Here is a 26,841-nt window from a genome sequence, read left to right on the forward strand (position 1 = left end):
TGGAGTCCCCGCCCCCCGCGCTGGGAGGGGTGGGGAGGGGGAGCGGGATTGACGGTAAGGTGCTCCAATCAGGAGGAAGGAAACGGGGGTGGGCGGGGCTTCCCGCTCCAACGTAGGGGGGCGGTTGCAGAGCGCGGCCGTTGGGCGCGAGGCGCGGAGGCCGTTAGGTCGTGGTGCTGCCTCTGAGGGGGCCCCGGCCCCGCGGGCAGGGGGGCTCTGTGCCCGGCCCGGGGCGGTCCCCGGGGCTTCGGCAGCCCCTGGAGCTGGGCCGTGAGGGGGTGCGGGGCTCGGGAGCCCCCCGGCTGCTCAGATAGCGCGGGGGAAGGAGGAAGGTGGAAGGAGGAAGGTGGAAGGGGGGGCTGTCCTCAGCCGCACCTCCCGCGTGGTACCGGGCGGTGTTCCTCACGGGGGAGCTGCGCACGCCGGGAGCTCCGGCAGCACCTGGGATTAAACTTTGGGATGCCTCTGGCTTTAGTTTTGCATCCTCCTAGCATCGCAGCGTTTTGGGGCGGCCTTATGTCTCCGGCTGGATTTGGCTGCCCTGAATCTGGGTTACCGTGGCGTTTACTCTCTCACACCGAGTCTCAATCTCGTTCTGCAGGCTGCAAAGCACAAACTGAAGTAAACACGTGCTTAACTTTCAAGGGGTGAATTTCTATGGAGTTTCTAATTCCTCTGTTGACTTAGGATGAAAATACTGAGAATCATGTAGGCTGAGGGTAGCAAGTGTTGGTGTCTGATCCAGAGAGCACTGGTAAAATAGATAAAAAGGATGGGGGAAAGAAATATGAGATTATAATCTTCCTGCCCAAAAGATTAAATGCTACGTTTGAGTAAAGTTTTCATCAGGTGTCTCAGTTACAAATGAGTTTCAAAAAGTAAACATGCCGTATGGTTTATATGGTTCAAGCTGAAGTTAGGCTGTAAGAAGTGTGCATTGTGATTGCCGCAGCACATGAAAAACATAATGTTTGTGCATGCGGCACTGGGCTGCCTTAAAGTGACTTTTGCCCAGGCCCATTTCCATATAAAAACAGCCCAGCTTTTGAACTGCCAGCATGTGGGATGCCTTGGCTTATGGTCATACAGGTACAGGGAGGCTTTATGCACATCAGCATGTTTCTTCCTAGTGCCTGGCTTTAGGTGCCAATTAAGCAAGTAAGCATTTTTAGCATTTTAAAGGCTAAAATCTCTAGCGTTTTAAAGGCTAAAATCTAAAATTTTGGTAGGACATAAATACTCTAAGGTAATTGCACTTCATGTGCTCTCATGAGCCAAAGTTTAAACTTAGTATGCAGAATCCATAAATCAAAAGCCATATTTGGATAGTAGCTTTATATGAACGTAAAAATGGTTGTTTTGTAAACAGAGATAACTGTAATATACTGTTATCTTTCTTGTATGTGTGCAGACATTTTAATATATATATATAATTCCATAAAATCAATTTTGAAGACCAAATGGCATACTTTGGACACTTGCCCTTTAAACTGCTGACTTGTATCCATTGCAGTAAAAGAAATGCTTGCATTCCTTACCTGGTTAATTCCCATTTCACTACATGGCCCATAGGTCCTACTCAGAGAATGCTAAGGCCCAGACCTCGTGTCCGTGTGTTCCCCTGTTCCTGCCTGCCCTGCAACAGCTGTCATTTTCTTCTGCACCCATTTTTAGAAAGTGACATGGTCCAGCGTGTCCTGTATACTGTTTATTGGCAACTCAACCCTTGCTGCCTGTCCCCCGTGTGAAAGTGCCTACCTTCAAGTTTCATCAATTAAACATTTTGAAAATGGTTAATGAAAAGCATTATGTAGGTTCTGAGTAACATAAAAATATTTTCTGAGATGTAAAATATTTTCTCCGAGGTTACTAGGCTTTGGGATGGTTGCCATGCTGCTTAAAACAATGTTGTAAAAACCTATTGGCAGTTGAAATTTGTGACGCAAAGCCCTAAGTAAATAATAGGTATAGCCTTGCAATGATGGAATTTTCATATCAGTTGCACTGGAAAATATTTTCAGACCGTATCTTCATGGACTGCTCATAAAAGAAGTACTGGTGAAATCTGTCAGTGGAGCAAAAAATAAGCTGCTTTATTGTTGTGAATAAATGAAAAGTATTTTTAGCTATTGAGTTTTCTGTTGTCTTTTTAATATAACTCTTCTGGTTTGGAAAAGAATGAGCAGCAGCTCTGTAAAGCAGCTACGGTTTCCCAAATCAAAAAGCTAATGGTTGAACTGGTGTTTGCTTGAGGACGGTGGAATTACGTGGACGTGGGAGGCCGTTTGAACGTAAAGGTGTGCGGACCAGGGTGTCTGGGGGAGAACTGAAAGCGAGAGCTGCGGCTGGCAGTCTGAAATAGCTGCGTTCGGGAAGGCTGAAGTTTGCCTTCCCGGCTTCTGCACATGCTGCTGCTTCCTACACAGCTGCCTGAGCTGCTTCTGAGTCAGCTTCTGAACCCCATGGTTTCGACAGAGTATTTAAAGGCACACAGCGATGATGCCAGGTTATAAGCTGCCGGCTCCAAATCTAATTCATAAAAGTCTGCGGTGTCCACAGAGAATGTTGTGAATAGTAATTTTCTGCCAGGCTGTTCCCACTCTTCAATCAGAGCCTTCAGTGTGCACTGAAGCACTGATTCTGCAAAACCTTATGTGTGTATCTAAGTTTACTCGGAAGAAAACTCATTATCGTTCATGATCGTTATTCAAAACGGAGAAGCAGCATTCTAGAACAGATTTAACTAAAAGTCGCATTAGCAGTTCTTTTCATTCAGTCACAGAGATTTATTCCCTGTACCTTCCTAGCATTTTTTTTAATCCAGGAGTGGAAAGGTGAATGGGACCATGATGTATCATTAAGTTTCAGATCCCTGTCAAACTTGGAAGCGTGGGGCTTCGAGTACCGGGTTGCTGCTGAGATTTTGCTATGGGGATTTGTCTGGTTGCCAGCAGGCAAGGAGTTAACCACAGTTTTGCTTTCCCATTCTTCTGTACAGGTGCTGAGAGGCCAAGCTACAAGAAACGCAGTTGTCAGAGACAGTGGGAGGAATATTTTAGTAAAGAGGATGTCATAAGTACGTGAACCCTCAACCAGGAAGGTTTGTGGAGAAAGGTTATGAAAATTTATTTTGATTTGCTTCTCAAAATGAAAACTTTTAAGGAAAACCCTTGTTGGCTGCAGCAGTGCTTGTATTTACTGTTGTGCCATTCCATCAGTTTCTCAAGGTATGTCAGCTAACATAAAATGCCGTCTGGGCTAAGGCTGTGTTCCATTAAGTTTAAGCACTTGAACCGTCCCAGTAAAACCAAGCGAACTGCTCACAAACGTCAGGTTAACTGTGTGTTCTGTGGTCTGCACTGGCTAGTCACTATCTAGCAGAAGTTTTCCTAAGTCTTCTGCTTGATAAATCCTTAAATAATACAGAATCAATTATCTCAGGGACCATCTGTCACCTTCCTCCCAGAGCAGGATTTGAAATTCTGGGATTGGAAACCAGAGATTAGTTGGCAAGACCTTCTTTTTAAGGGCGCTGAGTAAGATTTCCTTCCACATACCTATGAATACGTCACTACAGTCTTTCCAGGCAAAACTATGTGTATGGGTATTTGCAGGCAATGGGTTGTTAAAACTAGCTCTGATTCATGTTGTTATTTTAAAAACCTTTTAATTAAGTCTTCTGTCAGACAATCCAGCGTGACTGGGTTGCAAATAAAAAATTGTTTTAAGGAGTTTGTACACACAAGCACATACATACATGCATACAGTGATTGTCATAACTGATAGTGCAGTGAGAATGTGCCCCAATTTAACTCCTTAATTCTGTCTTTGTCTTGAACTGTCATTTTGGGTGGAAACGGTGCTGTCTGAGATAGCAATAGGAATCTGGCTTAGAAAGATGCAAAGCAACCCTTAGGAACATAGGTTTACAACTAAGCTTTCAAAATCAGCTAGTGTCTTTGCTGTAATGACATTTTCTTAGCAAAAACCTACAGAACATGAGCATATATGTATTTATTAATCTGTGCTCTGTGCTAAAGATCAGCCTGTATTTTATATGTAAAATGGGGAAAGATCTTAAGCAAAAAGAGTGGATTTGTAGTATTTTTAAACGTAGCAAGTGGCACCCCTATTCACTGAAATGCCAAAAAAAAAAAAATACCAAACCATCACCACCAAAAAAACCCACCCAACTGTAGCCTTACTACTACCACTTTCTAAATGCTTTTGTCTGTGGAATACCAGGTCTTTGTAAATGCCAGCTAGCACTCTCCTCAGCTTTGCAATCTTCTATAAAGCTTGTTCAACACAACATTTCAAAAATAAAAAGGAAGTATTTCTGTTATGAAATGTTTGCATTTAATAGCGAACACCTGGAAGCTAGAGTTCTTTCAGAAATAATTCTTGATGCTCAGTGAAGGGAATTAAACAAACAAACAGCAAGGTTTATTCTGTCAAGTTCTCAGCAGGCTAACAAGAATTACTGCATGCTAAGAATCAGCTGCTCTTGGAAACTTAATGAATGTGGCAGCCAGAAAAGTACAAAACATGGCCAAGAGATGTGAACCAGATATGTTGGCTGCAACAAAGAGAAATGAAGAGAAGGGTAAGTCTCTCAGTAAATCCAAGGTGGAAAGAGTTCACTGTACCAGAGTTTCCAAACGCTTTGACAGCATAGCATATGCTATAAGGAGTTAGTTTTGCATCTTAAATTGTAATTCTATTCCCATGTCAGAAATAGTAATTTCTTACTTGGCAAATAATAGCAGAACATAATTTTTATATTTTCACGTGTCTCTACTGTGATTTAACAACTGGAAACAAAGAGCCAAGTCTTCTTCAACAGCCATTTCTCCATTTCTCTGCAGTCTGCTAGCCAGTGTCCTGACAACCGTCGTGTGCAAGTTTGTCCCCTCTCTGTCACTCCTTGGTTTTAAACTATATCTTTTCAGGGACATTTAAAAAAAAATGCTGGAAAAGCAGAATGAGTGGTTTTTATTACTTTAGGAGTCCTAAATATTGAATAATTATAACCCATCCCCCCACTCACCGGCTAATGGATAAAATCAAGTTTTATGCACTTGTGGATTCTATGAATTTATCATATAGGTTATGAAGCTTTTGTGTGCAGTTGCTTCACATTTTCAAGTTTTACTCAACAGTCTTCAGAGCTGGAAAAGTTTTAAAAGAGACAGCTATCATTGTCCTGCAATAACATTATTCCCAGAGCTGAATCTTTGGGGGGAAAAAAAAGAGAGAGAGAGAAAGTCATGACTGTGGTAATGCCCACAAAAGAGATTGAAATGAGCTTTTGTGAGATCTAAGTAATGTTTATACTAATTAGTCATTTGTCTTTTTGTCTGTAGCATACTTATAGATTTATTTTTGCCAGCAGTTGAAGTAAACAGCCTTTCTCGCCATTTCAGGAGTACACACCTCCATGTTAGGACTTGTCTACCTTGGGGAAATTTACCGCCTTTACTATAGCAATAGAGCCATAGTGGTCAAATTAAAGCGGCATAGTAATGCCCATGAATTTTCCTTGTGTCGGTGTGCTCTTAGTCATGATGGTAAAGGAAGCAGCACTCGTTTCTGCTGCAGTGAAGCCTGGCATTACAGCAGGAGCTGTCTCTCACAGGTCACTGTGTACAGCAGAGTCCCAGCCTTTCTGCAGAAGGATGGAGCCCCTTAGGTGACCTGACTTGCTCTCCTTCCAGCAGATCTGACACCACAGGCACTAAGCACAGACCGTGCAGCAAGCTCACTTAATCCTACCCAGTGAACACATGAGCCACAGTTTGCGTTTCAGTCTGTAAATTGTTCTTTTGTTTTGCAGGCTTTACTGAACACAGTTTTATTTCATGTGACTGTGCTATTTATGGAGGAGTAAATATTGCCGGGGGTCTATTTAAAAAGGCCAATGACCTGGATTTTTTTCCATTTGAATTATCTCCAGGAGTCAGACATGTTTAACAGCTGATTTTTTCCCCTCGTTGCTGTAGACAGGAATCATTTCCAATGTCTTAAGTCAACACCATTTAAAAAGATAAAGATTTTTTGAGAAATAAAACTTCATGTACTATGAGAGTGATTAGACAACGTGCAACTTTTCCATGTTTGGAAAAGACAAATTCCATCTGAATTGCCAGCTATCAACATGACATGTCTTTAGCTCTGAAATATCAGCCTTTTCATACTGTTGTGGTAATTTCAGTTCATAACTCCGGTTTGATCATTTTGTTGTTTTTTACAAAACCTATTATCAAGTGTGTTTCCACATATTCTAAATAAATAAATAAACCATGTTTTCGGAAAGGGAAGATTTAAATAGAGTAAATGTTCTTCCTGCTGTCCTTGCAATCTAAATAGCAGCATTGCTTTACTATTTAAGAATCAGAAAGTTAAACAGTGCCAGAAAAATATTGCTGTATTTTCACTTTCAAGAAAGAGCTTTGTGAAAGCAAACAGGTAGCCAAATGTCAAGAATATTAAACATGTTTGAGTATTCTTAAAAGATGATCCAACCATATTTTTGTAATATATAACATTTTTTAGCAGCATAAAATGAGTTGATCACAATCGCAGTAAGTATAAGGGGAACCGACTTGAAATTTTGTTGTAGACATACTTATATTTATGTGGCCACGTAAAAGCATTAAAAGGCAGAAATTTTATACTGAGTGACATTCTATATATATTCTAAAGCTTGTGAGTTTTCCCATGCAGTGGGAAGGTGCCCTGGCTTCAGTGCAAAGATGGCTTCAGAAGTTACAACCTGAGGAGGTGGAGAGGGATGGCACTCTCTAGGGCAGTCTTACTGCCAAAGCCATCACCTTACCTAAGTGTATTTCTTCAAAATCCCATCTTCATCATGGACAACACCCAGATAGTTTACCGGCAAAGTAAACGAAGAGCACGTCTTTAATAATCTTCTGGCTCAAACCGCACTACAGCACAGAGGAGCTGTGCTGCACGAGCTGCCTGCGCGCAGCCCCACCAGTCCTTCTTAGCCCGTGAGAAGAACGCCACAAAGCAGCGGCACACCTCGTCAGCCTGTTGATAGCTTAGCACAGACAGTGATTCAAGACATTTGGAAAAATGTTGCACGTTGCTAGTCAAACTAATAGAAATTCATACTGACGGTTCTTCAAATGAAACAAAACTGCATTCTTGCCCTTTCTCTGGAAAAGATACTTTACAGGGAATAAAACCTTTTTTGAAGGTTTTCCATTCACTCTCACCACTTATTACTTCAGCCTTCTCATTTCTGGTGTCCTTTTTCAAGCACCGGAGTTTGCCAGCAGGTTATTGCACACTTTAGGAGACTATAGTCTGCCTTGAGTCAGAATTGTTACTGTAAAATTAACTGTTGTCATTGACACCTACAGCCTCCTTCGAGATCAGTTGTACAAGCGCTGTTTCCTTTTCCGTTGTGAGTAACATATGTTTTCAGTTCTCATTTGTATTACTAAACAAGGGGTTTCAGATTCTAACTCAAACCATCTTTCAAAATTAAATTAGCTAAAGCCTTAATTAGCCAGCACTGATCAGAACAGATTGCAGTGACTGCACATGCTACTCCAGTCTCTCTCTTCATTAAAAAGCTGCCAGCTTTTAAAGAAAAAAAAAATCAGAGACTATTTTCCATCTTAGTAGACCTCGGAATTGTCTGAGGGGAAGCAGAATGATTGTAGTAATAACCAAGAACCTCTGTAATCCCTTCCTAGATTCTTTCTCACTGATTAACTGGTTGGAAAGTAAGGCAGACCTTAAAGGAAAACTAAGCTAAACCATTTGGTAATGTATGCCCCTACACAGGGGTATGTCAGAAATCTCTTCCATTTTTTTCCTTTGTGGAAAAACTGGTAGCCTGATTCTTCTCTACTCTGTTTTTTGGAGACCATAAAACCACAAAAGTCATCAAAGTTACATTGACATAAAATGTGCTAACGTCGTTAAGGACCAATTCTTCAAATGAGCCCAAAGGTCAGATATTATAATAAAAAATGTAAATATGCAGGAGTGCCATTTTCTGAAATTAAAATTTCTTTTAACTAATTCATTTCCTTTAAAATGATCACTAAAATTGGTGTCTGGAACGTAAAGCCATCCATTTTCTTACACAACAGGTAGGCAGCAGAACTACAAATGGATCTGGAAGTCTCAATGCTTTTCTGAGAAGACTGGTTTGAAAAGCAACTCATGATCCTGATCTCTCTGCCCCAGTTAAAAACATTAAATGTATACAGAATAGAACTGAACTAAGACTATGTGTATATATATATATGGTCTTAAATATACATACATATATCTTAAGATCTTTTTAAATAGGTATACTTCAGACCAGGACACCTCCATCACATTGAGTACATTGGACTGGGTTAGACGTCTTGCTACCAGTGTCCATCTCCATAGCCTTTGCTTGTCTGATTGCCGCTAGCGTCCTACCACTGTATTATGTTACATGACAAATTTGTATTTAATTTTATACTGTATGTTCTATTCTGGTATTTCTGTTACGATTAAATTGAGTTCAAGACAGTCCCTTGGCTGAACAGAATGAAAGGGTCTGGAATGCTCCTTTGTACCACACCATTTCAGTTGCTCTTCGACAGAGTATCTATCTGCCTAATAACTGCAGAGTTTGGTGTCTGCTCTCCCAGATCCTTGCAATCCTCAACACCAAAAATCTCTGACAAAGACAGATGCATTTGCTGCATCATTCTGCAAGGTACCGAAATGGTCCATATGGATACCCCCCGTGAGCAGGATATCAAAGTAAAGCGCTGGTTCTCAGCCTTGGCACCAGCTGATGCCACCCCCTCACTTCTGTGCCCTGCAGGTCTGCACACACTGCCTCCTTGCTCCCCCAGTCACCCTCAGCGTCTTTGTGCCCTGCTTTTTCTTGTCTGTGGGGCTGCTCCTACTGCTTCTCCTCCCTTTCTTACCCACACAGTGGCTTGTGTTACCACCACTTCCCCCGGCTGCAGCCAGGACGACTTCTGGCCCCAGATGGAAAATATATTTGTATGAGTCTGCCCTGAACCATCTCTGCAGAGCTGGCATGAGTCCTGCCTCTCCCATCTCTCCTGTATTACAGGCGTTCATTAGTTGGGAACCTGTGCAACAAATTCTAACACCCTGCTGGGATTTACTCTCCTTGTCCTAAAATAATAGCAATTAAAAAAAAAAAAAGAGAGAAAAAAAAAAAAGCTATTATCTTTTCCATGGAATTCATCATGTATTAATAGGATGTATGTATGCACTGACTTCTCACTACCCCAGTGCTTGTGGAAACTTCTTGTGTTCTGGGCAGCCACTACTAGTGGTACATCTTCAAGCCTTAAATACTGCACAGAAAATAATGAGGCAGCTTAGAAATTCATGAAATGGGAGAGCATTACATAGCTGATAAATTAAGGCAATCAAGGAAAATCATAATTGAGTTTGGGCTTGGATTACTTTGTAGAATTAAGATATTTCAAATGTGTTTCTCACAAAATAACTGCAATGCACCTGAGATGATACTTGATAAAGGATGTGAAAAATAAGGCAGAAAAGTATTAGGTGTTCTTTCAACATAATAAAACAGGATCTCCACTGATCCCAAAATACTCGGTACTGTTACTGATTTCAACAGTGTGACTTCCAAAAATAGGCTTTGTTACACAGGCCTTCTTGCTTGTCTCTAGCCTAAGAATGGTTACTCTGATTTTTGGAATATTTTTTTGCCTGTTAAGAAGTTTAAGTGAGAGGAAAGTCTTTGTAAGTGCTGTTGCCTTGCCCTGAGTTTCTTGCATAGTATTTTTTTATTCTGTCCATGTCAACAGCTGTACTGGGCCATGTGTCAGGTGTCATGCTGTGAAATCTATGCCTGTTTTTTTTCCATTGTGCAAACTGAAGTTTTCATTAAAAAAAAAAAAAGTACATTGTTAAAAGTTGTATTCCTGTTTTATTTGATATGGGCATACTCGGCTGTTTTTCTAGATCACTCGGAAGAGTAGAAGATGGGATCACTTCTTATGACAACTGCTGTTAATATTCGCTGCATTTCCAAAATGACATAGACAAATTGCTATAATAACCTCATATATCTGATTTCTATGCCATTCCTACCTCCAAATATGCATTCTAAATCGTGAATTGTTTTGTCTGCAGCAATTTTTACCCCAGAAGTTTCAGAGAATGTAGCAGTACTTAACTCTTTAAGGAGTGTCTTCACTGTAGTCCAGTGTTGAATGTACTGCTGTCTATGCAGGTAATTACTAAACAGTACAAAACTGCGTTGTCATTTAAGCGTCTTTAGTGTTTGTTTGTCCTGTAGGGCAGTGAGGATTTCAAACTCTGATATGTATTTCTGCAGCTTTATTATTACCATTGCCTACCTTTTCTGTAGGAGAAAAAAAAAAAAGTGAAACGTCAAAGTCACTGTTACCAAAGTCTTATTTAAATATCTGTATTGATTGACTGGGGTGGTCAGCTGCTGTTTATGAGACTACAGGAGGCTCAAAAGTGAGTCCTGTAATTTATCTTAGAAAAAAACTAAACCATCCATTTTAAACAATATTTAAACTCTATTTGATCCCAGGAATTTGGGGTGGCCAGTATGTTCTACACACATCTTATGAATCTTGGACAAAGTTATTATGAATATGTTTTATTTTTAATGTGGAATAGAACATTTGCTGACTGGGCCTATGCCACATACTTGTCAGAGTGAAGAGTAATTAACTTTAATGACTGTACCAGATAACGTGGAAAGTCCTCAAACAGGAAGAAGGAACAGAAATTAAAAAAGAATGGCAGTTTCAGAAGGGCTCACAGAGAGAACAAGAGGAAGATTTACAAGGTCTTTCAAAAGTTTTGAATAGGAAAGGCACTTTTCTGAAGCAGGAGAAAAGGGACGTGATTTGACTGTGGGACCCTACAATGTAAAGAAAGCCACCTTGATTTTGAGGAGGAGCAGTGAGATACAAAAAGAAGCCTATAGAAATGCTAGAGTGTGTCTGATGTACTGCCAAGTAGTACTGCAAAGTGCTATGGAAACCAGGGATTGGAAAATATGGTCGAGGCTTATTATTCTGTGCACAATTGTATATTTCTTTTCTGAGCTTAGTGCAGAGTCTCTTGTTTTGGAGTTCAGTACAAAGTCTGCATGGTCATGACCTCTGCCTTGCACAGCCGCCCAGACACTTGGCACGGCCTGATCCTGCCCAGCTGTAAGCACCTAGCAGGGGCGCCTCACTTGGAGCCCTGCTAACCTAGGCTCTCTCAGGAGGCAGAGGAGCAAGATAGGCACTCTGAAGTGGAAAGTCACATCTTGGGGGGACTGAATTGCTCTCTGGAGGCTGCCTGCCATGACCATCATCCAGTGTAGGTGCTGGGTGTGACCTGCCCAGGCCTTTGACTTCTAAAGGCCAAAGTACCTCCAAAGCTGGAGCTGTAGAAAAAGATTCATGATGATCGCTGGCAACTGTGGCTATAACTGTACAAGTAAACAGTGTGGGGTCTGTTCCCAGGGACTGGGGCTCTACCATCTCTATCACTGTTTAGCAGGAACAGCGCCTTGCCCAGGATGAGATTCCCGAGCCCCCATTGTGCAGTGTACAAGTTTGGTTTTGAGGGTAAGGGAGTTTTCTGGAACAAATACTGGTTCTTCCAAGCAGGTTAACCTCGGTGCCAAGAACTGGTTTCAGAAGAGTTTAATTTATCTGTATTGAAATGTACTTAATCTATGAAACACTTGGAAATCAGCTCAGACTTATTTGCATTATGGGCTTGCACAACCTACAGTTACTCCCTGTCCAGGTCACTCTGCTAGTACCAAACTGCAAAACCCGTATATGTTTTGCTTCAGTTTGGCCAGCTGTTCTTCCTTTAGGAAGGAACCCTTCCCAGGCACTGGCTTTTTGCTTGTCATACCCTAGAAATCGGGTACCACAGCCCAGCCACTTTCTGGTTTTGGCAAGTAGCACCGTGGGTCTGAAGATATGTGGAAGTTTGTGCAGATAACAAGAGGAAACTGTCATCAGCACTTGGAGGAGTGGGGTGACTGAGTTCACTGTGATATTAGAATGTTCTGTTCATCTGAGTTAATTATTAAATAATAAGCACATTATTTAAACTATTTTTCTTTTGCTGGATATTTCAGGGTGGAACTAGTTTTAATTCATTAATTTATTTTCCCCATTGTTCTTTTAGTACCATTCTATTTTCTAACAACTGTTTTGAGCCAATTTTTTAGCTCCGTTGCATAACTGAGTTCATCATCAACACTGAAGATATACTAATTTACATTAGTTGAAAATATGGTGATTTCTTCGGTCTTAATAAGTTTCTTTTTATTTTTCTGCCCCCCTTCCCCCTGTATTTATTGTATGACATTTGCTGTTTTCGCTGACCTCTTTTAACTGCAAACAATCTGTCACTGTAGGGATCGTAGCGCTACGTGATTTAATGTTGCTGTTAACTCTGCAGACCAGAGTTGAAATTCTTTGTGTTACTTTCATAGACTGTATCATGCTGAGTGTCTTTAATCAGATTGCAAGCTGCTATCATGTTGCTGTGTCTAAGCATTAATTAGGCCTTCAGAGGCATAAATAATTTTAATAAGTTTAGGTAAATTTTAGTAACTTGGTAAGGAAAGGCATCTTTTATGGATCAGATAACTGAAACAGCATGGGCTATTTTCCAGAGCAGAAGCATATGCAGTTAAAGAGGTTTGATTGCTCTTTGGTAAAGGTTTGTGTTATGGGAAGGAAGGGCACACAAAAAAAAGAGAAACTGAGATAGGGCAGTCAGAAAGTGATGGCCACAGCCACAAAAATGCCATTAGTCTGACAATGTTAAAAATAATAAAATAAAAGATAACATTTGGGCAGAATGCTACCGGCTAAGGGGATTGAATTTGTGAGCAAAGCCTCTCCTGCTGCTTGATTCCTTTTGCATTCAAAGACATTTTGAGAGATTTTTTTTTTCATCTTTATAAACTAACACAACTGAACAAAGTAATATTGGAACCAATTTTTTCTTCTATAGAAAACAAATTGTACATTCCCAATTCTAGTTAGTAAGTGGTTAAAATAATCTTAGTGCTATTCTCACAGTTGTTATCCAGATTCTGAAACTTTCCATTCTACTTCCTCCTGAACCAATCCGACAAGAATTGGCGATTCTGTGCTTTCCCAAGAGCACAGACCACATCCTCTAGTGGTTGTTATCATAAGGTGTACTGCTTTCCTGATGGTTAGGGTGGTTCTATACAGAAGATGCTGGTGAGGATGGGGAAAGTGAGGAAATACACATTTTTCTGATGTTTTCAAAGATAGAAGATAGCACTGCAAACTGATGCTAGTATGCTCACCCAATTTCTCTTACTGCTCCCTTCAGGAATAACAGCTTCCTAAGATGCTTGTTCATTTTCACAAAGGGAAAACAGCAGAAAACTGCTTATGCTGCCCATGGCAAGAGGTTGGAACTAGATGATCTTTAAGATGATCTTCCAACCCAAACCATTCTGTGATTCTGAGTTTCTATACTCTTCAGTTTTTACTCATTGCTTCATGTGCATTAGAGGACTTAACATAAGATTCCAAAAATAATAAGGAAGTAGGATTTTTTATTTTTTTTGGTGAGAGCTTCAGAATGTTAATCTACAGATTATGTAAGCATCGGGAGTTATTTTAGTATAGCATAATGCTGTCGTGTTATAATGTCACAGCATGATGCATTTGAAACTATCAGCCTTTTAAAATATTGGCTTTTGACAACATATTCTTGCAAACTTTATCTCTGTTGTTGTGACCTTTAACAAGGATTTTATGTAGATTAATTTAAAGAAAGGAACAGCAAGCTGAGCAGCAGAACTGATGCAGCCTGGTTTCCTATGGTAGGTGTCCAATGTCCCACAGAACCTCACAAACCAGAAGTGTCCCCCACAAGTCCTTATGACCCCCCCGGTGCCCCAGCGCTCTTTTGGCAGGACACAGCCAGTTCTGTGGTGGCTCTGAGATCTGCTGCACATTGACTGCCCATCCAGGACACATGTACCGACTGTCCCCAAACCCCCATGGCTGTTGAGCTCTCGTGGCAATTTATTCTCACACTGAGGTAACTGCTGCGGTCTCCTCACTGCAACCCATGTGCAGATTTGTTTGACTTTGGAAGAGCTTTTATCTTTAAGAACCTTGCCCTTCTGTCAGATGTGGTTAAAATTGACCAACAGACTCAGGATTTGTTGTAGGGGTAAATCTAACGGCCGTACCAACAGACAGTGTGATTGTGTAAGTCCCATTTCCTTGAGAACGCAGGCAAATATATAGCTAGCATCAGGTTTTTTTTTCAGGAATAATAATGTGACCTCCATTTTATATTCTAGCCCATCAGTCAGCGTGAGGCTGGACGTGGCAGCCAGGGAGACCTTGAGGAATGCAGTGCTGGGCACAGCTGGCCATCGCTGCCCTGATCAGCCCCACAGGATCCTAGATCTTCAACCCGATCCCCTTGTGTGCTCAGCCCTGCCCGAACTGCACCTCACCCGTACCCAGCCCTGGCCACCACGGCTGCCCTGGAGCTCCATGGGACCATTTGGAATCTTCCATTAGGAAGATATATATGCTGGATACCCCAAATATCCTGGTTTTTGGAATCACTTTATTTTCACTATACGGCATTTCCAATTGTACTATAAGATTAGCAGTATTTGGTGAAATTTCTAAATTACATAGTTACACGACTATGGAAGAATCATTATCATTTTCCAGACTTGCCTTATGGATCTTGGATGCTTGAATCTGGCTTTATGCATGACAGAAAACCTCAATTTCATAGTATATGGAGCCAGTCTACATGCCCCATTGAAACACTTCCAAGTCTAATCAACCTTGTCTGCATAGTATTATGCAGCTACCTATTCAAAATTACTTGCAGCCACTTATTCATAATTATCTGTTTATCTTGGATTGATGTTTTTGTTAAGTCAGAGTGGATTTCCAGTGTGGAACTTTATATTTTTCAGAAAAGCTGTAATATATGTAGTAATTCTGATGTTAAAACCCACCTTTTCTTTCTTTTTCCTGTTTTATCTTTAGGGCCAGTAAGAAGATACAGCTTTCACTCTTTGCTGCAACCAGTGCCATTCAGGACCGAACGCAGGCAGTAACAGTACTTCACAGTCTTGTACCAGGAGCAAGAAGTTAGAATCTCACAAAATATTTTTAAGGAAGCAAAATTGTGAGGTAATTAACTTTTAAATTTCTACTGTCATATCTGGACAGCACAGAAGAGAGAACTGATAGCTCAGAGAAACTGTCTGCTTGAATATATATCCCTGCCAATCAGTAGGAGCTTGCATCACATCTCTTTTGAAGAGAAGGCACTGGTATCTTCACAGAGAGCCATCACCTGCTGTGAACTGCTGGCTTTGCCAGGAATGGGATTTTAGAAATGGGAACTGGATTGTATATTTAGCTGTTCGGTCAGTTTGTTCAAAGTCCAAAAATTTTAAATACAGATGAAAACTCGTTATGATTCATAGTGTGTGGCCAGCATTAGTTCCTTATGTTCTAACAGGGAACTGCAGTGTTTGACATTAGATCCACATTTACAGGAGAAGAACAAAGCAGCTGGACAATGATGCTGTTGTGCAGTTTCCACTGAGTACTGCTGCCCTTATTTGAGTATTTTGTGGACTGGAAGAGTAGTGTGAGCTCTTGTATATTTTTTGCTTGCTTTTTTGCTTGCTTATGTTATTACCTTGCACTATTTTCCTTCTGCTTTTGCAGTGGCCCATTTTTCTTTGCAATTTATTTTGTTTCATGGTACATCTCGTTTTGCAAGGCAGTTGGTCTTGCTTTTGTGATATGTTGTCCCAGAGTCTTGCTTCAGCAGTTGAAAAGAAGTGTGAATTTTAAAACCTCATGACTGCAAGCAGGTTTTAAGCACATAAAACAAAATCCGTGGGCTGTGCTCACTGGCTTAATATGCAACAACTATGCAGGAAAGAAACAGATGTGAGTCCAGGACCCAAATGAAATATAGACAAACACAGTGCTCCTAACCACAGTGGTGAAAACACTCCATCGTGTTGAATATTGATGTCTTCTCACTATTGATAACAGTCTGCAGAGAGCAATCCTAATTGAGTGCTCATTTGTATGTTGGTTCAGATAGGAAAATTTAGGATCTAGATTGCCCCTCTTTAACGACCTAGCATATTTGCTTTTCATAAAGACTGTATCTGGCCATGGGGTTCTGAGATGATAACTCATCCGAGTCTATGAAGGACTGTTTTTCTGGGACAATTTTTCTACAAAGGCTTGAGAGACTGCACTTCTACACCATGCATACAACTTCTGCATGCGGTTAATTGGATGTGTATTTCAAGATAGCTCCAGGCCCATCATCCTGGGTATTGGATAAGCCCACAGAAATACAGTAACTTTTCCAAAGGAGATGTATGTTAGACCCCAATGCTGATGTTAATTAACACATACGACTGCTACACACAAACTAATCTGGCACACATCACCGAGGTGCCTGAATTTGGGATCTATGGTCTCTGTGGTCATTGGAGAGAGGCAGTTCATTGATGAGCTGAAGTCACATTCTTGCAGGGCCTGGCTCTTGGTGAACAGGGGACAATTAGGCACCGATGCTTAAGAGGCTCAATTAAATGTTTGGAGTCAGATGGAGTTAAAATTTCCACCAGTGAGAGATACAGTATAAAGGGAGGGAGAAAGGTGAAGGTGCTACCTTGGATGAAAGGCTATTCCGCTTTCACGCAGCAGGCTGTGTATGCACAGTCATGCTAATGGCAACCAGGAATTTAACAGGAATTTCATGGGAAATCTGTGCAAGAAGCAATAGAGGTAGGACAAATGGGGACAGGATTGTGTAAGAGGCCTCCTGGAATCATGGCCTAAACAAATTGATCACATGGCTGGAAAAGCCTCCTGCTTTAAGTACGTCATGCCTGTTTTGAATTACTGGAGCATCCAAAATGTTTGCAAATCCCTTGCCAGTGTCGTAACTCAAAATAGCACACTTGATAATTTCCAAAACTGTAGGTACACCGTATATTTTTGGTTATAATTTTGGTAAAAGTTTTCTACCCAAATTTGAAATGCTGCTATTTTTATAAACTCTTGAGAACTAGTGAGTGATATATAAGAGCAAAACAACTAATTCATAAATTTGGAAGTTACCTTCTGCTGCTCAGGTTTGTTAAGCTCAGGCTCTTTGGGTCTTTCACTGGACCAGCCTTTACGAATAATGTAGGTTATCTAATTTTTGTATTATTCCATAATTTGAAACTGTGAATAATGTTCCCCAGGCCTCATTTCTGAGCAAAGTCATTTGTTCAGCTGACTGGGGACTACATTGACATTCTGTTGGACATTCAAATTACAGTCAAATGAAGTAGTTTTAATATCTACCTTAACATTTTATCTCTTGAACTCCTAAATCCAGATTGCAAGTTGTAAAGGTGTGGTGAATTGTTTCTATCATGTATTTACTCTTGTGGTGAATTTCTGTGGGTACATCCAGGGTAAGGCTTCCCTCTAGAATGCCACGTTGTGTTAGATATGCTAATAATATTTCCCCTGTTGAGGGATGAGCACAAGCCCTACATAGCAGTTATGTTTTTAGACCCGCAAAATTATGTTTCTTTGCTTAAATTTATGTTTCTTTGTTTAAGGAAAATATAGCATTTGTAAAGTGTGGTAGATTTGGTTCCTAAATCCTTGAGTACCATTTATGAATCATCATATATGCAAAGAAAAGCAGGCTGGTGCCAGCAGTGGCTGGTAGAAATCAGCATATTCTGTAAAAGTTCATGAAAACTTGGCTTTTCTATACTTTTGAAGCTAATCTGAGATTACTGTGGGGTTAAGAAATAATGTAATTTCCAATGTATTGTCTTTTGAGCAAGCCTTACCAGGCTTGAAACTACCCTGATGAAGCTTGTCTGCGCACAGTGAAGTCTGTCAGTTATAGATAGCCTCATATCTGAGGAGGCCAGCCAGTGCTCCCTGATCCCAGCCCCTCTCCTATTTACGTAGCAGAGTACCTGTTGACTGAGCCTTATCATCAGTCTTGTCCTTAACTGGTTTATGGCTGGCTCCTGAGCAGATCACCAGCCCCAGTCATTTTGTTGATATCCTTTCCAGATTCCTACAGTCATGTCATGAGGATAAAAAAAAATATTTCAATGATTCTAATTGTTCCACTTTGGTTTATAGCTAAGAGAAAATGTTTGGTGTTTTTAGCATGTCCTATATTTTCACTGTGAAACCATTTACCCCATCTGAGAGGCTGTCTGTTATCAGGATCCTATTGGCTGCAGATGTTTGGGGCTCTTTCCTACAGTTAACAAGAATTATGTATTTGGGATACTTTTAGTTACTCACTTCTGGTTACAAGACAGTTAAATTTGTTTCTCAGCAGGTACCTCCATGAATATGTACTAAGAATACCAGATTTCATGGTCACCTTGGAAGACTATTTAATAATTTTCTCCTGTATCATCTATGAAATGTCCAGCTCAAGTTCTGGCAACATCCATAGACCAATTTACCAAAGACCTATTTATTCTTTAAGGCTCAGCCTTCCTTGCAGCACGAAAATTTTGTTTTAAAATCTGTTTGGCCATTATGATAAAGGACAACCCAAGCCACTGATGGTCTGCATCTGGGAGAGCAAGAAGGGCCCATAGATAGAGGGCCACATGGTTCCCACATGTGGGGAGGGTGCAGTGCCAACCCATCCCCTAACCGTGCACTGTTCTTTAAGACATGGCATGACTGTAAGTATCACAAAGTGTAGTCTTCTTTGTAAATGACCCAAGCAAGATGCTGTCACAAGGTCCATTCACTGCAGACTTTTCTCTCTTTATGTAGAATAAAAAGAAAAGGTGAAATTGCTGAGAGTCTTTTGCTCTAAGACTCATTAATTTAGGCTTCCAGACATCTCTGAGTTAGGAAATGAGTCAAGTGGTTATTATTTACTCATCTGCTCTGCAGTTTCTGCTGTCTTAATCATTTTGGTTGTCGCTGGGAGTGTTACCTTCTTCAAAACAGAGACTTGAAAGCTGAGGAACTAATGGCAGTCTTCACTACCCTGATTACAAAACGCCGGTTCTTACAAGGCTGGCTGCCATATTCATGCCTTGGATCATGCGCTTCACTGCAGAGGTTAAAGGAGATCCCCCATGTGTTTAGTCTGTAAGGTGAGTTAACAGAGATGCAGTTTGTAATTCGGGGATTTTTGGTGGTGAGGCCATAGCCCAAGGGCTCCACGTACTCCCATACGTGGATCCTGAGCCCCACAAGCTTCTGTGCTCACAGGACTCAGGTGCAGTCAGGACTGGTCCACAGAAGTGCTGCAGAACTGCCATCCCATCTTCCAAGGGTTAGACAGCCCTGCTGTGATACATCATACCCCATGGTTTGTCTCCTCCTAAAGAAAAATGAAAAAAATCCTCTTTTCTTGTTCTTTAATCGTCTCTACTGAAATGTTTTCTATGCCTGAGTACACCTGTGGCAGTCACCCACCGCTGTGCTGTCTGAATGCCTTACACCCCCATTGCCACGCGCTCTAACTGCTTGTGCTTGCTGGGGCGTAGGTGCAGAGGCTGTGGCACATTTCGGGGCTGTCCGAAGTTTGAAGTGACTTGTTTGTATCATCTTCCTTAAAGCAGCAGCCTAATCGCTCAGTGTCTCAGTGTTTACTTCTGTTATCAGAGCAGCATAGTAGAGGTACAGGCTTTTCTACGGAGATTCCACATTCACCCACAACTGATAGTGCTGTAATTTTTCCTTTGATAACTGATAATGCTATTGGTGCCTTGTTTGTTTGTTGTCTCTATCACTGTCACATAAATGTACTAGATATCACTTATCATTGAACTCCTGACCTTCCTATTTGTGCTTTTCTTCCAGGTAATCACTGCACTTTCTCACTTCACATCCCTTTATAATTTATTTTTTATTTTTTTATAGCAGCAGCTAGTGGTTCCAGTGAAATATAGGCACTGTGGTTTGCATCCAGCATGCAAATCCATGAGAAGAAATTGTCCCTGCCCTAGTTAAACAGCTTACAGTGGTTAAAAAAAAAAAAAAAAAAAAGAGCAGCTGATAGGAGAAAGTTAAGCCATTTCTCATGTTCCTAGCACCTAGCGTCCCTCTCAGGACTGCTGGCAGGATCGAGACACTGGGCAGGTGTAAGTGCTGGTTCCAGACAGGCTGGGAAGAAGGCGGAAAAGTAGGTTCATCAGCCAGCCAAAGAGTTTCTCCTTATTGCAAGACGTACACAGACTGTAACCCGAGTATCACACCATCATTAAGTCCTATCCACTTACCTACTTCATTAGTTCAAGGATTGTGGCGCTTTTAATCTTTGTGATCTGGGTCACCGCAGGATTCGGGCTAATGTCTGAATCAACATGGTGCTCCAGCTTCCTACTTCCAGCACTGTGTGCTTTGCAGCCTGTCTGTCCTCACTCAAGCTGAGTAAACATGAAGGAAGGCAGATTTTGAAGCCTGGCTTTTTTCCTCCTATAGTCACGTCAGCTAGGGTCTTTCCTTGTTTTGTTGTTAGCTTGTTTATATGACCAACACCCAGTAATCGGGGATTAAAACCCCACTGTACTGTACTCAATGCTGGTCAGCCCTTTGCTTTTCCAGCTTGTGTAGATACATGCTTGGAGCTGTTTGGGGGAAAAGTTAGTTTTCTGGGCTGGGATCATTCCCTGAGCAATGTTTTGAAGCAGCCCAGTACCTACCCCACCTGCGGAGAGGACTTCACCACAGTGGAGGCATTTCTCCAGCACCCTTCTCAGTGCTTCCCCTCCAAAAATCAAATGCTTGTGCAGGCAGCACAGCCAGCAGAGAAATAATCCTCAAGTTTACCAGCCCAAAGTGTTGCACCCTGTCCGGTGAGACTGCAGTAAGGAAACCAGACGGCTCTTTGTACTCGTTTTAGTGGGCAAACCTGAGCCCTCAGACCCCTCTTCAAACCACCGGTGCCATCCTTGGCATGATGTGATGTCCGCAGAGGTGGCCTTTGCTTCAGGTGAAGGATTCTCCCCCTCGTTGCCTCCAGCTCGTGCTTGCCTGCGAGCAGGCACTGCTCACACGCGTACGGGGCTGGGGGTGCTGGCTGCCTCGGGACGTGCAGGAGCTCTTCCAGCAGTGATCTCCTGGGGTCAGGAGTGACCATGCTGCTGCCACCAGAACAGCATCAGGGAAGACAGACGTACACACGTAGGTGCCTCATCCTGTTTTGTGGGGTGGCTGTAGATTTCAAATTCAAATGTCTGATAAATATAAATGGGCGAGAGCCTCGGAGAGAATTTGTGTGGGGGAAAATAAAGTCTATGCTTAGGGAGACCTCTTTGCAATGGAAAATAGGCTGGCGAGGCAGTCTGATGGTAAGACCAAAATTATACCTCTCCCAAATTGTATTCATTCCCTATCTTCCTGTATGAAAATGCAGGAATAAGCAGGTAACAGTATTGCTTAATACCCACCTGTCCTGCTGGAATAACTGGGCCTGCGTTGGCCACCTGCTGCAGCTGTTTTGTTAACCCATGTGATAGGGAAGCAGAGGAAGTGCATGCTGGATGGAAAACTGGAATTTAAATGACCAGACCAGTCACTGTGATCTAAAAGTGTTGTGAGAGGACTAGGAGGAGTCCAGTCTGCATCGAGACCTGTGCAGAGGCTCGGGAACTGTGGAAGTAAGTGTGCAGAGGTTCGGGAACTGTGGAAGTAAGTGCACAGAGAAGTACAGCATGGAAGGAAAAGGAGGGCTGTGATAAAGAGAGGTCCAAAGAAAAATTGTGGGAGAAATGATAGGGAGAAAAGTAAGCACGTCCATGTAAAGTGACTTTGGTTGGCATTTATACCTAGTTGATACCGAGGTTTTACTATGTAGAACATGACTTTGCTGTTGATAGAAACATTGCCACTAAAAACTGCACTCTGCATGTAAAGCTGCAAAAATTTTTGTGCCAGTGCACCCTGCTTTGCTTTGTGTACCTGGACTAAAACACACCCTTATAATTGCTATGATGCCAGAAAGGCTTGCTGCTCTGCACTACCATGAGTAAAGTGGCAGAACTTACAAGCATAGATGAATCCTTGAAGACCTCGGGATCTTGTCTGGAGTAAAGAGAGCTTCTGCTGTTTGTTTTGCACTGCTTTTTAAGAATATTTTTTCTCTTTTAGTTTTTGCACAGAAATACTTCCTTATTGCCATATAATCCTCTCGGAGTACTGCATGCACTTAACAGCGTATGCTGGTTTGTTTCCCAAAGGTTTCTTTTCAATGTGCAGGGCTGATGAAGCTTTGAAGAGAAATCTTGAATCACTTTTTTAATGAGGTGTGGAAAGCGAACTGTGGGAATAAGTGGACTTGGCTGGACTGTATCTTGCGTAGGTCCCTCAGGAGCTTTGAATGTCCAAGGGATGCAAGAGTTTGATGTTAAGAATATCCCAGAAACATGAAGTTCCTGAAGGAAATACTAATCATCTTCACATGCGTCCTAAACCCTCGCAGCTCCTGAGATTTCAAGCATTTATACTATATCCATTACTTCAAAGGACATGTGCCTGAAAGGAGTAGTTGGATGGTTCGCAGTAAAGTCTGTAAATATTACAAGGCAGTAAAAATATGTTCTAAGACAATTAATAATGTTAACATTAATAATATGTCTGAACTTCTGTAATTTCAGCAAAATGGTTGGGGGAGGATCCTGACCTCCCTTGCCTCTGGAGCAAGGCAGAAGCACTATTCAAAGTGCCAGGGAAAAGAATAACCGAGAAACGTCATGCCTCAGCCCTTGGGAAAGATAAGCTAGATCCAGAAAGTATGAGAGGCATTTCTGCACACGTCAGTGCAGAGAGGGGACATACTTTTCTCTGAAGTGCTTGAAATACTTCATCTGTTTAGGAGGAGTTACAGCAGCAGTAATCAATGAGGTATTAGCTAAGAACCTCACGAAGTAACGGGGAGGATTTTATATTAACCACAAAAAACCTTAGGGGCTCATACTTGTATGTGCAATCGTCTCTCTTTGCCGAGAACACGAAATGGCTTTGTTTTGTGGTCCAGACAGCACTAAAAGCACAGGGACTCCCTCTTTGCACAAGTGAGAAGGCTCCTGCTTCCCTTAGCAGCCCTTGAGCGCTGCCCGGGCGGCGTGCTGTGGCTTTGCACGCCCGGTGCATGCTGAGTGTGCAGCCAGATGCCTGCGAAACGCCGGTGACCACAGACTCACTTCACTGTATGCTACGGCATTCTTTGGGGAGGAGAGGCTCCTAGCAGCTCTGTTCGTAATGGAAGTGTAAGCATGCAAGCTTTATTACCTGCCACTGCCAGCTCACCAGGAAAGTATGCCATTCCTGCGCCGACGGATATCTAGCTGCTGCTGTTTAATTATCATGTGTCTGCTCTGCCAGAAGCACTGGCCCGCTCCGTCCTTTGGCTTTTCACTGCTGTACACAAAGCAGGAGCCTCTTGCTCCTCTGAATTACTGCTGGATGTTATTACAGCCACTGCAGGAAGGGAAATGCAGAGCAGCAAAGGTTTTGCCTCTCTGCTTGTGAGGGAAGTTTTGGAGGAACTAATTTTTCTGCACGTCTGTGACTTACAAAGTCTGTGCCTGAAACTTATAATGTTTGAGATTTCATAAATCTAAAAAAAAAAAAAAAAAAAAAAAAGCATTTCTGCAAACATGGTCCATTGTAATGGTTTAAATGGAGGGGGCCTTCATTGCCTCTTCCCATGCTTGCAAATGAGTGCTGTCAGCTCAGAGGCAGACCTGTGGTGTTGCCATTTAAGTGCTGTGCAGAAGTAAGGTTATACAAATGCTGTTACAGGCAGAAAAAAAAATACAGCAAAAGAAAGCTGAGGGATTAAGAAGGGAAAAAGAGCACAAAACCCAGCCAAACCAAAGCCACAGGAAATGGATTCTGAATGTAGGCGCAGAAGCTAGACAGAAAGGGATTTGGCAGGAGAGAAATTGTTGCAAGAACCTCAGTGAGAAATATAAGGCCCAGTCCTGTATAAGACATGTCGATGACGAGTCTTTAGACCCCAAAATAAACTAATCTGCATGGCAATATGATAGCCTGCTAGGTCTAGGATCTGAGGAACGAGTGCCTGATAAAAGGGTTAGCAGTGCTGAAAAAAGGAAGGAAAGGTGGGAGCGGTGCAGCGCGTGGGGAGGAGGGATGGCTTGCTGTCAGCTCCTTGGGCTGGCGCAGTCTCACCTACACAGAGACAGGCAGTGAACGCTGCTTCGCAAACGGGTGGGGAGTTTGTTTGCAAAACAGCAGCTCCGGATCTGACAAAAAGGGGTACGCTTCGCATATGCTTATTTGCCAGTTCTTCTGTTTCAGGCAGGATACTCCTCGTTACGCTGGATTCTGGATCCCTTCCCAGCCTCCTGTAGATTTTGGAAAGTCTCCCATTCAGCTGCCATGTGGAAGGCTTTGAACTTAAAATGGGAACAGGCACAGCACAACCGGGGCTGGGGGTGGGTGGCAGTCCTCCCACCCTCTCGCCCTTCTCTCCCCAGTGCGACCACCGCGAATCCGTCCTAGAGCCCCGAGAGCTTGGGGAGAGGCTGTGGGGAAATGTGTTCCGGTACTATGGCAAAGTGTCCTGCTTCAACAGGTGACGCCAGGATTTCTCTGTAAAAACAAAACAAAACAAAAACAAAAACAAAACACAAATAGCTTCCCCTTCAAGAAATGGACATGTTGGTAGAGAAAATGCCACCTGTGCATCAGCTCCCCTCTGATTATAAATGTGCCTTAAGTCAGGAGAAAAAAAAAACAAAACTGCAAACTACTCAGCTGATAAGCACAAGCAATTAATTTAGTTGTGGCATACATCAGGTAAACCTCACTCCTATCAGTGTGAGTTGTGTGCAGCTCAATCCGGCTCATAAAACAAACACAGCTTTGGGCAGCTACTCGGCAGAGCCCTGTCCTGCTTCATCCCACTCAGAAGCGTAGTCATGGCCCTCATATGTGACATACTTATTTGTAGATAGGTGTGATGTTTGCATAAAGGGTCTGAACTGAAAAGACGAAGAGATACCCTGAGATACTGTCAGTATTGCCCTCGATACCCTTGATACACCTGGTGCTGTGTTTACCTGTCATAACGCGTTTCCGAAGATCTCCGTGTTGGCCTGAGGAGCTGCAAAGAGCTGCCGGTGCGCCACAGTGCCACAACCCACTTTCCTCACTTCCTTCCTTGTGCTGTTGAGTAAAGCTGTGGTCACCAGCACAGAAGAAAAACAGAATGGATGTATTTCGTCCATCTTTTAAAAGGCTTCATCAGGCTTGTTCCTTGATGCATCAGGATTGTGTTTGATTACACTGCCTCCGTGCTCTCAGTGGCCAGCAACACCATGCGAAGCGCTGCACCTCAGAGGAGGAGGTATGGCCAGGCTCATCCTACCCCTCCTGGTTTTACCTGGGATGGAGATTAGAAAAGCAGTTTTCAGTAGTGATGGGAAGAGCATCACATCGGCGTACACAGGGATTTCTCAGAGTTTCAGATGTGCCAGCACTGTAACAAGAAGCATCACACAGGAAACTCAGACGTCACAGGGCTGAGCTCTGCATTGTTGGTGGGTTCGTGGGTCTTGAAACATCCAAGATAAGAGCTTTGTCCTTTGCAGAATGCATGGGGGAACGAGAACCATCACAGTGTACAAATGAATCTATCTAAGAATAATTATTTTTACATTTACACATTTTTTTTCACCATTGTATTTGAGAAATAAAATCTTTCCATTTTGCTTAAAAGACAGCTTGTTTCTTCTGGGCAGCAAAATGCCTTGTAACTAAGATGCTGGACTGTGCACAGAGATAATTTATTGACAGGAGGCATTGATATTTAAAAATTGATCTTTAAGAATGTAATCAAGTTAGCTGACAAAAGCAGCATAAGAAATGTGCTCTAACCTGTCTTTTCCTCCAGTAAAGTGGAAAAAGAGGAGTATGAGACTTCTTTTGGCATTGTTGTTTGTCTTCATTGATAACACCCAGTGGATCTTTTCTGAATATCTAAGAGAGGGAAGTGTGTTACGTAGCTTGGCCATTCCTGGTGCTTTGTCCTCCCTGTATCTCCCATCGGTTCATAAGTGTCCCTGAAAGCGGACACGCTCACGGCCAGGTGATGCACTGCCAAGGTGACAAACACACAGCTACCCAGGAGCTCTGTGGAGCTGTCTCTTATCTTGTCTTGAAGCTACATCCCACAGGCAATGTGCAGGTACTTGTTCCTCCACACCCTCCAGAGGAGGTGATATTGGTGTAGTAAGAGATGCTAAAGCAGCTCAGGAGCAGAATATTGAACTCAAGAAAGCAATCAAATTCAGCAGGTTTTTCACGGATTTTTTTTTTCCTCTGGGGTCTCCGCTGCTGGTCACTTGCATTTGTGTAGGTACACAGCATCCAGCAGGAGAAAAAAATTCCCTGCTGAAGAGGTTTCCAAGACAGAACAGCAGACAAGATGTGCGAGCAGTCACTGGCAGAAGTTGCAATGTAGCACTCCAGTCTGCTGGTATTTAACATTCAGTAGTAGGCATGGACCGAGTCCTGCTGATTGTAAGGACATCTTTCTGTTGCACCACACTGGGAACCATCTGAGTCAGCAGCATTGACGATGCTTCATACAAACACAGTAACGTCTGCCAATACGCCTCGAGGGAGGGGAGGACTTTCTGAAGTAGAGGATGCCTCGTGAATATTTTTGAGCTGTTACCCAAAGAGGAGGGCTGAGCTGCTGCTGCCTGTGGATGGTGTGCCCTTTGCTCCC

The 26,841-nt window shown here is 42.4% G+C and overlaps 1 long non-coding RNA gene across 8 annotated transcripts; it reads left to right on the forward strand.

Annotated features, from left to right (window-relative positions):
• Window positions 1-26,066, forward strand: LOC106031534 (uncharacterized). Of its 8 annotated transcripts, XR_010830124.1 has the most exons (5): window positions 1-647; window positions 2,999-3,100; window positions 4,460-4,606; window positions 15,090-15,236; window positions 24,405-26,066. It is a non-coding gene; the product is annotated as an uncharacterized lncRNA (long non-coding RNA). The 8 variants fall into 8 exon arrangements; XR_007160916.2 differs by lacking the exon at window positions 4,460-4,606 and having other exon boundaries at window positions 24,405-26,065; XR_007160914.2 differs by lacking the exon at window positions 24,405-26,066 and having other exon boundaries at window positions 15,090-18,560.
• The last annotated feature ends 775 nt before the right edge of the window (window positions 26,067-26,841 follow it).

This window comes from Anser cygnoides, chromosome 3 (assembly GCF_040182565.1).
Source record: "Anser cygnoides isolate HZ-2024a breed goose chromosome 3, Taihu_goose_T2T_genome, whole genome shotgun sequence".
In the NCBI taxonomy this organism is placed as follows: domain Eukaryota; kingdom Metazoa; phylum Chordata; class Aves; order Anseriformes; family Anatidae; genus Anser; species Anser cygnoides.